Here is a 14,246-nt window from a genome sequence, read left to right on the forward strand (position 1 = left end):
CAAAACAACTGCTTTGGTATTAGGTAGTATGTATTTCTCCAGCAACAGAGCTTTTCTTAGCCAAAAAATATACATATATTTTTCTCAATATAATTAATGAAGATGTACACAGTTTGCAACAGGAGTTAGTATCATTAGTATGATCCGTTTATCGGCAGACATCCCACCCTTCCACAGAGTGGGCACACAACACATTTAACGCTCTCCCCTTGTGTTAATGTTGACGCCGTGAACACATCTGGCCCCATACGATCCTTTATTTTTACAGTACGGACTTATTTAAGACCTGGGATTGCTGCCCACCTCTACATTAGAAAATGGACGGCTGCATGAGCCATGTTTCATGAATTTTCTGTAATTATAGAAATAACCAGATTTGGCCTAACATTCTCTATTGTCTGACACCAAAGTAATTACCCAAATGGTTCTATTTTAAATTACGTGAGACAGATAATGAGCAAAATAACACGTCAGTGATCACTTCTCTTTTTCAGCACTTATAATGGTTGTCTGACAATAGATCAACCTATTTTTAGGATGGACGCGCACTTAGCAATTTAAATACAAAATACAATATGTCTTTCATACTGAAATAAAAGTTTGTTTCTGGCCTCCAATTAGTGATCACTTGGCATTGTTCTGCATCATGTCTTGATTTGGAGGTAAAAATCGAGCATGAGAGCTCAGATGTCTGCATATAATCCCTGGCAGAATAAGGGTGGCATTAAGTGGAGTAGGGCAAAGTTGAGTGGAAAATCACCCCAGAGGCTGAGATAGAAATTTGGTATCTGACTTGAATATTAAAGGGATACTTTACTTATTTAGCCATTTTTGGCAGTCAAACATGAATACTTTGCCTATAATAAATTTGATATTTTCATTATTTTTCATGTCCAATTAGTACCTTTAACTCTTTGACTGACAAAAACGTTTAATAACGATTAGTAAAATCACGATGTATGCTGCCATAAACGGGAAATGACGTCATCTACATTTTTTCTTTTTCTTTTCTTAAATGGACGGAGCAACGTCCAAGTGCAGCGCTGCCTGGTCAATGGGTTGTGGAATCAAAAACACCACCTAACTATGACCAGGAGATGGCAGCATTGTGTCTCTTTTCAATGGACTGTTGGTGTATGAAATTACAATGAAATGTGACGGAATCTGATGAATGCTCGTATCGTAATCAGCGAAATGGCATTGTGTTTTTTTTTTTTTTTTTCCCCTAAGGTGTGGCAGTAAAAAAAGTATTAAAAAAAAAACAAAACAATTAACAAAACAAAAAAAACAAACACATTTTGCAACTTGCTGTGGACTGACAATGACATCACAAGGGCTTAGGTAACCAATCACAGTGCAGCTTGTGAATGTCACATGACCAAACCTAGAAAACAGGAGAGCTGTGATTGGTTACCTGAGCCCTTGTGATGTCATTTTCAGACGACAGCAAGTTGCAAAATGTGTTTTTGAAAGGTACTATTTGCACATGGAAAAATAATGAAAGTATCAAATTAATTATAGACAAAATATTAACTTTTTCTTGCTGTAATGGGCTAAATAAGTGAAGCATCCCTTTAAATTTAAAGTTGGTCCAAAATGTGTATTTTCTACATAGAAATACTGTATAACAAACAAAATCCGATACTTCAATCCTAGTTCAATAGTTTAACTGCATTTAAACGGTGCACATCCATTCGAACTAATTCAGTGAAAGCAGCACGATGAATCACACGCGCATGTAACATAAACACACAGATAATGGAGCGGAAAGTTAATTAGTCGTGGAGTCGAGAGAGAGAGCATCTTCCCGCAGCGACACAATCATCGACAGTATAGCGCATCTCTAGGGGGTTGAGGGTAGGCATGTGTTTTTTATGGATTAGCACAGATCCGACCATTGTAAGGACAGAAAACGGGATAGAAGAAATAGAACGACTCAGAGGACAACCTAAACCTTTGTACATAACAGCAATGCATATAAACCACCTACAATCTCTAATAACAATATTGAGGCGCTTATTTGCTAATGCAAGCACACATTGATCGCTTCACAAGCAAATTAGGTTCCCCTTCATCTGACAATTAGCATAATTTTAAACATAGAAGGCCAAAACATCCCTAATGAAAATTAGATTGCACTAATAAACTAGCCACTAGAGGGTGTTAGACAAATGGAAATCAATGTTCCTTTTAAATGTTGTGAACATGACGACGAAGATATTGTGGCAGTTTTAATATCACGATATTGCCCTTATCATGACATCCCTAATTATTATACTATTAATCGTCTCTCAGATGACGTACGGTAAAACCCTTATTTATGCCAAAGACAACATTCAGTCATTGGTTGCCTCTAGTGTAAAACGTCGATGTTACAATAAAAATCTTTCCAAAGGTAGTAGGGAAGCCAATAAGCACAAAATCTTGACATACATGAACTTGCATATTTTATTTATTAATAAATGAAAAGTTTTCAGAAGTCATCGTTTGAGAGTTGACTGAAATTCTTCCACAACATCCTATTATATTCTCTTCTAGCCTTGATATGAAACAACAATAACAGTTTTACTAGCATAGGAGCATTTTATAAATATTAATGTGAAACTGATCAGCAGGAGTAGCAAGCTTGAAGTGAGGAATAAACAAAGGGAGGAATTAAATTAAATGAAGAACAGTGGGACCTCCAGATAGATAAATAATGACAAAACAACATTTGCGCAAGTGCAGGACGCAAATAATGCCCTACCAAAAATTCACAAATTGCTCTCCAAAGAGCGTAAACACTAACATGTTGCATTTAATTAGGACTTTGAAGGGATCGGCATGTTTTAAAGGCAAAAGGGTAACGCAGCAAATCAGCATATATATGGTATTCTCTGGAACACTGACTTTTCATTTTATATTTTAGACTTGGGGTTATGTCTTTGGAAGTCTAACTTTAGTCGAGTCTTTGTTTTACTGGGAAATGCATGATTATTTTGAATGCGGTATACGTTTTGAGAGGAATACCATAAAGTGTTCATGTACCGGTCATCGCGATATATGTGGCACGTACAGTTTTTCTATTCACATCAAATGTGCCCATTGGCTCAATGAAAGCTCTGGAACAAACTAAACAAGGAACCACGTCAGGATCCTTCCCTTTCAAGAACCCATTACATTCCTCAGCTGTCTTGAAACCACTCCCCTCTTCGGAGGGCTGACATGTCTTGGATTTTCTTCCCCAAGTGTTTCCAATGAAATTACAGTGGCTTTGTCACTCAATTAAGCCCAGCTTTCAATTTCCTGTGGGTGGCTGACGTCTGCTGGCTGTCAAAAGCGGATAAGGCCAGGTATTTGATGTCACGACTGCGCGGCGGGGGTCTCGGTTTGAGCCGTGTGGGCTCGCTCGGTGCTCATCTAAAGGTACCCTAAAGCTCTTTCGGGAGAAAGCGAAGACAAGAGCGGGAGATTGAAGTCGGTCCAAATTCCGCCTCAGAAAGTGACAGCTGAGAGATTAGTGGTTAATTAGCTCCGACCAGTTTACTGGCAAGCGGGGAACTTGCCCGATCGCTTTCGCTTTACACGAAAACGGCGAAGAGAATCAAGCGCTGCCTCTGGCCGAGAGCCAGTTGAAAAGAAAATAGACTATAGGCAAAAGTAGAACAAAATACTTCCTTCACTCAAGTTTCTCATCCCTCATGCAACATCTGGGAAGGCGAGATAAGGGAGATGGAATGAAAACAAAACGGTGATTGGCACCTTGCTCATTATGCGCATATCAGAAGTCGTGTAAATTGTTATTTTTATGTATAGCACGATATACAAAAACAAATGATGCGAGCCAGGCCGTGAGTGAGCAAAGAGAAGGAAAGAATGCACCGATTGCAAAATGAAAGGGCAGAAGGGAAACAAGATTTGTATGCAGCGTTACATAAATGACATGGACCATGAATACTTTTTTTTTTTTTTTTTTGACCTTGCCACGCATATAAAAAACACACATAAACATGCCACTACGAAGAAAGACAATTCCACTGCAGCCATTTTACATTCGGTTGTCTCGTGGTTTTATCCCGAGAAGTGTATGTGAATAATTATTGTAATCTCAATCACATTAAACAGTCCTTGGATTAGTGTTATACCAAGAAGTGATAACAGTACCATCTTGTAATTTTAGCAAGCAAAAAATGACACAAAACCATAATTACAATAGCTACACGTTATGTCAGACGGTTTAAAATTAGATTGCCTTCCAAGTTATACTCATCTTGTTAAAATTTGTATGTAAATTTATGACAACTGTTTGGGGAGTGCAGTGTAAATCGCGCCTTAAAGTGACGGTTCATTACACGTCTAATTAGTTATATTTGTTAACAATAGATAACTTTAAATGTGTTTTATAGGGCTACTTGATTATGGAAAAAAAAAACATGATTATTTTGGCAATAATTGAAATTAAAATGATTAAAACGATAATTTTTTTTGGAAAATGTTTAAGCATTTAACAATATTAAGACCAATAAACAAAATAGAAACACTATAATAATGTAACTTCCTGTTGGACCATAGATAATTTATAATAATATATATTTATTTATTTATGTTGGCAAAAACTAATTTGGAGTGCAGCGTGTGCACCGTGAAGTAGGACAATCATTTCTTTATTTTTTGGTACAAAACAAATACAAAATATTAAGACAAATAAAATTATTTAAAACACTAATTATGCAAGTTCCTTTTGGTTGAAATAAATTTTACTAAATTATTTTTTTTTAAAAAAAAGAAAAAAAAAAGGTGCAAATGTATACATTTAAGCAACTAAAAAAGTAGTATTAATATTTTTTGTTTTAATGATTATGCTGATTTTGTAATTGTGGAGCGTAATAATTGCAATTGTAATTGAATTTTCATTAATTGCATTTTATCAAATGCATTTTGGCTTAGCCGGATTTTGAGGTGGGCAAAAACCTGTCGCTACATCGGCCCGCCATTGACGGATGCCCACCTTTCCACATTCTTTGGCGAGTTCTTTATGACGCGAAGCCACGCGGACTGAGCACCGACTGAAGCAGGTTCACATCCGTCGATGCGGTTCGTCTTAGTCTGTGTATTTCGCCTCATAAAGCACTCACCGAAAGGTAGGCATCCGTCAATGACGGGCCGATGTTTTGCCCATCTATGCAGATGAAAGTACTTAAAACTGATGAAAATTTAACTAAAACAAAGCTTTGTCAAAATTATCAAAATTAGCAAACCTGCTGTAAAACTCATTATAACTCTCCCATACTATGATAACTTTGTCACCAAGGGACGACTCTGTTGTTTGCTGGTGCCTGTCTGTAATAACCTCCAAACGTTACCTTTTAATCAGCTGCTGCATTAGTCCCAATTCTGGTTGCAGCTGAAACATTCCAATCAAAAGCTTCCTGCGATTTAATGAGCATCATAATGGTTGCACTGAGACCTCATTTTTTATGTTGTTATCTTCCACTCCTATGTACGAGACTGTTTCTAGACTATCAAGGGCCCCAAGCAAGAAGGACAGTGGAGCAATTTTCTGATGCTTGGCGGCACTGGGGAAAACTGGCGTCACTACTTTTCTAATGTAATATATATACGTTGTCATTGCTGTGTCTGGTTTCGGTGGCAACACTGAAACGGATTAATAGCTACCGTTGCTCGGGGCCCCCTATTAGCCATCAGCAGCTAATTAACTCATTTGCTCCCAATAACGTGTAAATATGTTTTTTTAATGTTGTAAGTGTCCCAAAGACGTATTTATACGTTTTTTTGTTTTGTTTATGCTCGAGCATACAGAAGGCTTTGATGCAGCCTCTCAACTGCAAAGAACGGTTGCAGAAATTGTAGTTATTGCACAAACGGCCAGCAGGTGGCAGCAGAGCAAAGAAGGAGATCAACCAGTGCCATCTAGAAAAAAAGCGAAATTACTGCGAATTTTAAATAGATTTGTGAAAACTGATGAAACTTAGCTCTCTTCTAATGCTAATTGCTGCAAAACGGAAACAGATAGTAACATACTTTTTTTCCTGTTGAAAGAAGAGACTTTAATCTTTCTTTTGGTAGGTTTCATGCTTTTATAGCAATTGAACACAATATTCTGTGGGCCTTGCAAAATCAGTCAAAATTCAGTCAAACAGCCGGCAGCGAACGGGATTGCTTCTGTGAAAATGGCTGGGAGTGAATGAGTTTAAGAGACCCTATGCGGGGGGATTCCCGATAGCGACATGTTGTCATTGCAGTGTCTAAGTGCTTTGTCATTCATATGGACCAATCTCCGTCGTCTCTCAGGATCCACTTTATCTTGGGGCCCTAGCGTGTCTGCCTGTATGAAGGGTGAAAGTTGTCTCTGGTAGCTGCTGCTCATCATATCATCACTTTCAACTAATCATTTCTTTTTGATGACTGTGCTTTTGGCGTTGCCGTCGTTAGCAACACTTGACAAGAATAGTCCAGCAGGGATGCTGTTTAGAAGCTTTGGGGGAAGTCAGTCAGCGAGAGAGCGAGGAGATGAATAAAGTCAACAGCTCCGGACGGGGCCACGAGGCGAAGAAGGCTTCAGTGAATTAGCAATATCTTTTCCCAGCATAGATCAATGATGCATTACCGCAAGCAAAGAGGGAGGAGGTGGAAAGAGAGAAGAGAGAAGCAGCTAATAATTTGTATCTGCCTCGAGCACGCTTCCCCCTCTTTTTTCTTCCAGTTGGCACCAGTGAGCTCTCTAACCAAACACACAAAACCACATCAGTATGCTAAGGTAGCAGCCTCACAAGATGACAAATGTTTTTGTCTGAACTAGCACACCACGAGTAAGACCTGTTTGTGTTTTTTGTTTTTTTTTCATTTGAGTTAAAATGGACTACAGGGACAGCTGATTTTGCCAAATATGCTGTTGCACCTCATAGTCAGTCCACATTCAAACTCAGTAGTGGGGATTCCATTCACCCATTTTTATTCAAATTTTTAAGAAATGCGAAAATAAAACTGAATGGAAATGCTGGAAATTCGAATAAGGGCCCAAAATTCGAAAAAAAAAAAAAAAAAAAAAGTTTACACTTATAGGGGGTGAATTTTGGTTATGGAAACAGGTTTTGCGAATAAACACCGAAAAGACCGGCTACACGTCACACGTACGTTTGTAGTCACAATAGCAATGGCGGATGATAAAGTAAGGTATATTTGGGGGGACGACAACACAGAAATCTTTTTGGAATTAATTAAAGAAGCGAATATTGATGCAATTTTAGATGGAAAACAGTAAAGCAATACTACGGTTTATGAAGAATTACAAAAGCAAACTCATACGACGTCATCGCACGATGCAGTCGCTTCCTGTTCTTCTTCTTCTTTTAAATTACTGGTGGACCACATCTATATCACGTATACCGCCACCTTCAGCGGTGGAGACCCCCCTCAATATTCGCAAAAGAAGAACAGATGGAAACGGGCATAAGTCGCATGTCCGTTTAGAGCATTTTCAGTAAATTTGCTTAAAAATTAGGCCCCGAGAAAAGCTTGCAAATATCAAACAACCAAAAAAAATAAATAAATCCACAAATAGCCCTTAGTGTCAAACTTAGGTTTTTATTCTCCACACATTTTTGCCGCTTAACAACTCCCACATAATGCCTCCAATTTACACGGTTCAAATTTCAATTAGCTTAAAAAATTCACGCCTCCCGAAGTATATATCGTCTGATTCCACATTATTTACAGTATTTGCAAAATTTTAAACGTTTAATATAAACTTTTCCCCATTCATTTTCAATGGGACAGACGACCTATTTCTAATTATCACTTTCCACACCCACTTTCATACATCATCATTATCAAGTGTCTGATACAGTGCAGTGCCCAGTAACCAGGATGTCATAATTTCACAATTTATATCTCTATTTACTTAAGCATTCCACATGCATTCAAATCTTAGCATTCAGCTTTCAGCATTCCCACGCAATTTCTCCAGAAATTGCACTTAATCTAGTTGTATTTAAAGTTGTGACCACGAAAAAAAAAAATGACAGTCAAGAAGTAATTGGGAACAAGGTTCTTTTTCTTCCTGAGTGCTGAGTGGTGTAGCGCTCACTGCTAACACTCTGTCACTCCGCCAGAAATTAAATCCCACAACCTACCGCACTTGTTCTGCGATAACTTCTTAGTTACCACTAGAATTTTCCCACCGGGATCAATAAACTACCCCAAGTTTAATCATCATTACATTAACCTTGGAAGTAATGCGGCACAGTGAGCACTTATAGAAGCGTACGTTTTATGAGACAATAACATTGCTTCTCCCTCTAGTCCATCTGCTGCAGTTGTTATGTAAACAGATGCCACAATGTCGAAGAAAAATACAGATGCGTTCACTTAAAATGTATTCGAACAAACACACCATTAGTTATATGGAGCCACTAATGCATGTATGTGATAACTATAAAACTTAGAAACTAGAGATACAATAAAAGCTTGGTTTAAAAAATGACCACATACAGACAGAATGGTCTGAGTCGGAGCTCGTTGCAGTATGGATTGCTTTCTGTGGAGGCTTTCTAATAGATCACAAGACATTTATTGGTTCCATGGATTCCCTGGAGTTCATTGGGCTCCAGTGGGGGAGGTAAAATTGCAGAGACGGAATATGGATTGATCCTACTGCTGTCTACGGAGCGCCTCCGATTAGCCTCCACCCTATCAGAGAGCATGATGGAGTAGCTTAATGCACCGAATCCGCAATGTGATACAATAAATGCTGCTGTAGCTTTTATGAATATCATTTGTACGGTCATTAGTGCACGGGTTTGTAAATAGCACATCCTATGCAAATGCAGGAAATGGATTTAGTCAAATATAATGAATGTTTTTCCACGATATTTCTGATGTTTGGTTCAATACGATTTCAAAGCAACAAGTTCTAATTTTCTCAGCTATGTGACTAATTTAATGTCATGCCTTGAGCACGTTTTCAATTGGAAATTCCTTACAGTTTGCTGCAGACAAGTCATCTGTATTAGAATTATTGGCCAAGTATGTAAAAACACCCAAGGAATTTGTTTTCACAGTCATAACAATGACCAACAGAGAGAGACAGAACGGGAAGCCTTGTGGTTCTCTAATTAGCGCCCTGAGTTTCTTAGACGGAAACAAAAAGATTGGCAAGACTAATTTTTTCACTTAATGTTAGATCACCACAATATCGTTATATTTCTTTTTTTTTTTTTATGTGAAAGGTTATGTTACCCCCAGCACTACAAATAACTGACTAGCTCTTTTTTTTTATTTATGTCAGATTTCTACATGAAATTGCAGACGTTAAAAAAAAAAAAAAAAAAGATACGTTAAGCAGTTACGTTACTAGCGTGACGAGTTGACAGTTTATAGTGAGAAGCAATTTGGCACATAGAATGGAACATGTGTGCATGCATCAACATATGTTAGGGTGAAGATCATGTTAAAGAAGGCTCAATGGCCAAAACGACAGCAGTATACAGCAATGTAAGGGCGTGAGTGTCTAATGTGGCGTACTGGGTGAAAGGTCGGCACAATCCAGGCATACCATGAGCAGACAGTTAGAGGTCATTGTAGTAGACTGCATACCAACACCAAGCTAATAGTAGATGTGGTTAAAAATACTGTAATGAGGACTGACTGGGCGGCTTTGTACATGATGGAAAAATACATTAGCATCAATTATTGTTTTCTTTTTAACCATGCTGCCTGCACAAAACTCAAGCAAGTGAACCACTACTGACTAAGAGGCCTATTGTGAAGTTCATTATCCCCATGCCTGAAGGTTTTTATCTCCAAATAACTTTGGTTTACCCCAGACCAAAAAATAAAACCCATCAATGTCAATATCCACTCACTTCTTTGACCAAGGTACTGATGAGGAATAAAACGGTTTTGTGGTTTACCAACGGTGTGGGTTATCTATTATCATTTCAAATTGTAATTATTGCTCATATCCTATTCACAGTCTCTGAGAGTAGAAACGGTCTGCCAGCTTGTCTCATACTGTGCGGACTACAAGAGCAGGAAAAAGACAATAAAGAAGAAGACTCACGACAAACTCAAATGTTACATCGCTGGTTAGGTTAGTAACAGGTGAACAGATTAGTTAATATAACTAGACTAAGTGCAATTTCAGCACGTCCGCCTCCCAGTACTGAGGACTTGGCTCCGGCCTTTCTGGGTGGAGTTTGCATGTTCTCCCCGTGCCCGCGTGGGTCTTCTCCGGGTACTCCGGTCTCCTCCCACATTCCAAAGACATGCATGGCAGGTTAATCGGGCGCTCCGAATTGTCCCTAGGTGTGCTCGCGAGTGTGAGTGGTTGTTCGTCTCTGTATGCCCTGCAGTTGGCTGGCAACCAGTCCAGGGTGTCCCCCGCCCACTGCCCAGAGTCAGCTGAGATAGGCGCCAGCAACCCCCGCGACCCTTGTGAGGAATAAGCTGTCAAGAAAATGGATGGATGGATGGATGGATGAGGAATAATAATAATAATAATAAGAATAAGAAGAAGAATAAGAAGAAGAAGAAGAAGAAGAAGAATTTATAGACATTTACCGGTACCTAGATGTTGTATAAAAAAAAGGTGTACTTTAATTCCAACATGATATTTATCAATATGTCTAAACCTAGAGCCAATTCAAAGAGACGGGCAAACCAGAATTACTCATTAAAATATCTTAGGCACTCGGAATTTTTTTATTTTTTTTATTTTTTTTTATTTTTTACTAAATTCTTGGCCAATGTATTAATGATGTCAGCAAATCAGGGTATTATACATAAGTATAGAGAAAAATGATTTTTAAGGGTGATTTTGACGGGGCGTATTATACACGGTTGCGTATTTATACACAGGATTTTACGGTAAATATTAGCAGACCTGCCAAATCGAGCATTTAATTGTCTGCGTTAGTTAGCAGGCTGTTTTCGAGAGTCGATGTGAGTGTGAAGGATCTGCCTGGTTTGCTCAGTATAGTCGGCCACCTGTCAAGGAAGTGCACCGGGCCATGCATCACTCACCGCGAGGAGCAACAGCGGTATTTCCTACGACCGAAAGCCGCTCTGAGAGCAACTACGGCGAAGTTTTTTGCTCCGCTCACAACTTGCTTCTCATTCATCAAAGGTGATGAAGAAGAAGACGGGAGAGGAGTGTCGAGCGGTCCCAGTGCAGCTATCATTAAATGAAAGTTCAACAGCAGACCTCATGAGTAATTCATGATGTTCAGAGTCTTCTTCAGTTGTGTGCAGAATATAAGAGTGCCCAACTGCGGCATTGTCTCCTGTGTTTGCTGATGTCGGGCCTACCACAACAAACATACGCTTAATCAGAAGACATCGCATCGGGAAAGAAAAAAAGAAGCTTAAATATCCTCTGGAGGCAGCTCAAAATGTTTTTGTTCTTAGTAGACACGGGTGTCTTTTTGTTTAGATGGAGTCTTGTCAAACAGATCAGTTGTTTCATTTGCTACAGTCTGGTTTGAACAGTAAATACAGTAGGAGGTAGGACAACATCTGTTATGAAGCTATGGAAATTGTGCCATAATGTCACTATTAGGGTAACCAGAGGTGGGCATTCCATCAGTACTGACAGACTCCCGTTTTGATGACGAAGAGAGCTGGGCAAAACCGTCGTTACATCCGCCCATCAGTGACGGATGCCTCCCTTTCGGCGAGGACTTCCGCATTTTCGGCAAGTGCTTTGCGATGTGAAGCCTTGAAAAACTACATGGACTGAAGCAGGTTTACATCTGTAGATCCGGGTCAGTACCGATCTATTTTGTCTGGATATTTTTACGAGGCTTCACGTTATAAAGCACTCGCTTGTTTTAACAACGGTTTTGCACAGCTCTGCTGACGAATGATGAGAAACTTTGAAAAAATGACACACGACACGCTGACAGAAGTTTATGTAATCGTCACTAACCGGGTCAAGTACTACGGATGCCTGTTTTGTTTACGACTGACGGAATGCCCACCTACCGTATGTCTGTCGGTGCTAGAATAGTGGTGACGAAACGACGACAGAATCGTGGTTAAAATAAAATAACGAACTGATTTGGTTCGGCTTGAGAAAATGACCCACAGCAAAATTTACAAAATTTTGTAAATTGCCCACCTCTCAAGGTTACACATCAGTTACACTGATGTGATAAGACAAATAAAACATATTTTCAAATGACCCATCCATGGATGGATGGATGATCATTATAATTAAATTAGCAATAAAGTAATCTCTGGTACAAAGTTTTTTCATATAGACTACATATTTTTGGTACGCTTCACCTTTTAAAAATCACCTCCCTTATTGACTGGAGTTCCCAATGTAGTCCTTCAATACAAGTGCTGCTCAGATAATGAAAATTGTGAGGTCAAGATTCAACAAAGTGCCTTTAATAGACTATTTATGCCATTTCGATGTGTTCCTGAGGAAGCAAAGGGCAGCGTGCTGTAACAAAAAGAGTACACTATGACCTAACGAAAAGGTCACTATGGAGGGGGGGTACAAGAGAAAGAGGCCAAAGATTACTGTCAGTACTGGGTTTACTCAAATAAGTGACAATAACTACAGTACTTTGCACTAATTTCAGCTGCTCATATGCTTTTCAATTCCTAATAAAAAAGCCGTTTTTGCCTCACATATGACTTTTTATGTCTGATCAAGGAACTGCGGCATAGTCAAGGAATACAACGTACAATACTGCAGGGTTAGAGAAAACATGACTGGTAGTTAAATCATTAAATACCAGTTTAACCCCAATACCTCACAGGGTTATTAAAACGTTTGCAGATCAGATTAGCGCAGCATACATTAGTGAGCCCTTTGAACATTACAGTGATTCGGATTATCACTTTCACCAGTTCTTTTATCTTTAATGCTTGCTATACTAATAATAACAACCCCATATTCTCAGTTGAACTATTTACTGGATGGCAGAAAGATCGAGTACAAAGCTGTGGAGCCTTTTTTGCTGGATGTGGAAGAAGGTCTAATTTATTCAAAATGGATTCTATTCTTATATTGTCTTGGCCTAGCCCATGTGAAAATGTGTCACCGGATAGTGTTAACTGGTTTCAACCAGAAAAGTGTGCCAGAGTGCAGATAGACAGGAAGACAGACAAAAAAGATAATAATGAAATTGCAATGTAAACAATACTATTTACCAGTATTTACCTCTAATTTAAATTAATATTAAAAAGTCACAAATGTACTCTTGTATTCCAATACAACATTGCAATAATGTAGCATTGACTTTTCTCAATTCACTGGAATACAATATCAGACACAAGAAGGAAGATAAATATTTGCTTTCCACATCAGTAAGCCACGCTTACAAAAGTACATATGATGATGGGGTCAAAAGTTCAAGCAGATGCCAAGGGATTATATAAACAGAGTCAAAACAGGACACTGGGTTCCTGTTCCTTAAGTGCATAAGGAATTAGACATGTCTTGCTCCATCCCTGCCTTCCTCCTCCTCCCTACGAACCGTATTGTCATTGTCAAAGCCTTTTCCGCTCCAGTTGGCCCGGACAACAGCAAGCAAGGTTGCCAGAAGCCCTTCCTGCTATGATCCCGCCAGCGTTCGCCAAGGTTGATGGAGGGCCCGATTAGGACCCTGAATGGACACCCATTAGGTAGTTATCCACACAAGTGTGAGAGCCCTGGAGCCATTGCCGCTTTCTTTTCCATGATACATGACAAGCACCTGACGTACTCGAACAAGCAAGCCAGTCAAGAGATGAAAAAAACTTGAATGTCACCGCGGTAATGTTTGTATTGGAATTGTATTTTTAAGAGAAGGTTTTAATAGGTTATAATCGTTTCTTGCCAAAAATATGCATGATGCTACGTTCTCACCAAATCCGAAAAGGCGAACTGGAACGCTTCATTGGCGAGTGTTTTTGGAACGGTTGCTGCTCATTCGCGCTTGTCGTGCGCACCGGAGCGGAGGAGGCGTGTCCCTTGGTGAACAAGGAAGTGGAGCACTTTAGCGAGTCAACCAAAAGTGAGCACCGCCAACTAATTCCACTTCTTTCCTGGGATTAAACAGCCATGGCACCAATTTCTCCTCTTTTGAGGTACGTGATAGCACTTTCGCTTTTTTTTAGTGGTAATCTGGCGGCCGGCATTTGTGCTAAAAATAGCTTTGGCATTAATAATAAGCACTGCTGCTAACTCGGTACAGTTCAAAAGCAAGTAAACAGACTTACCAGCACTTTATTGATCATCATTCTGTCACTGG

At 39.2% G+C, this 14,246-nt stretch overlaps 1 protein-coding gene across 1 annotated transcript in view; it reads right to left on the reverse strand.

Annotated features, from left to right (window-relative positions):
• The window catches only part of ext1c (exostoses (multiple) 1c), a 75,597-nt gene that overhangs the window by 42,575 nt on the left and 18,776 nt on the right, over positions 1 to 14,246 (reverse strand). The window lies entirely within an intron of this gene.

This window comes from Festucalex cinctus, chromosome 19 (genome assembly GCF_051991245.1).
Source record: "Festucalex cinctus isolate MCC-2025b chromosome 19, RoL_Fcin_1.0, whole genome shotgun sequence".
NCBI lineage: Eukaryota > Metazoa > Chordata > Actinopteri > Syngnathiformes > Syngnathidae > Festucalex > Festucalex cinctus.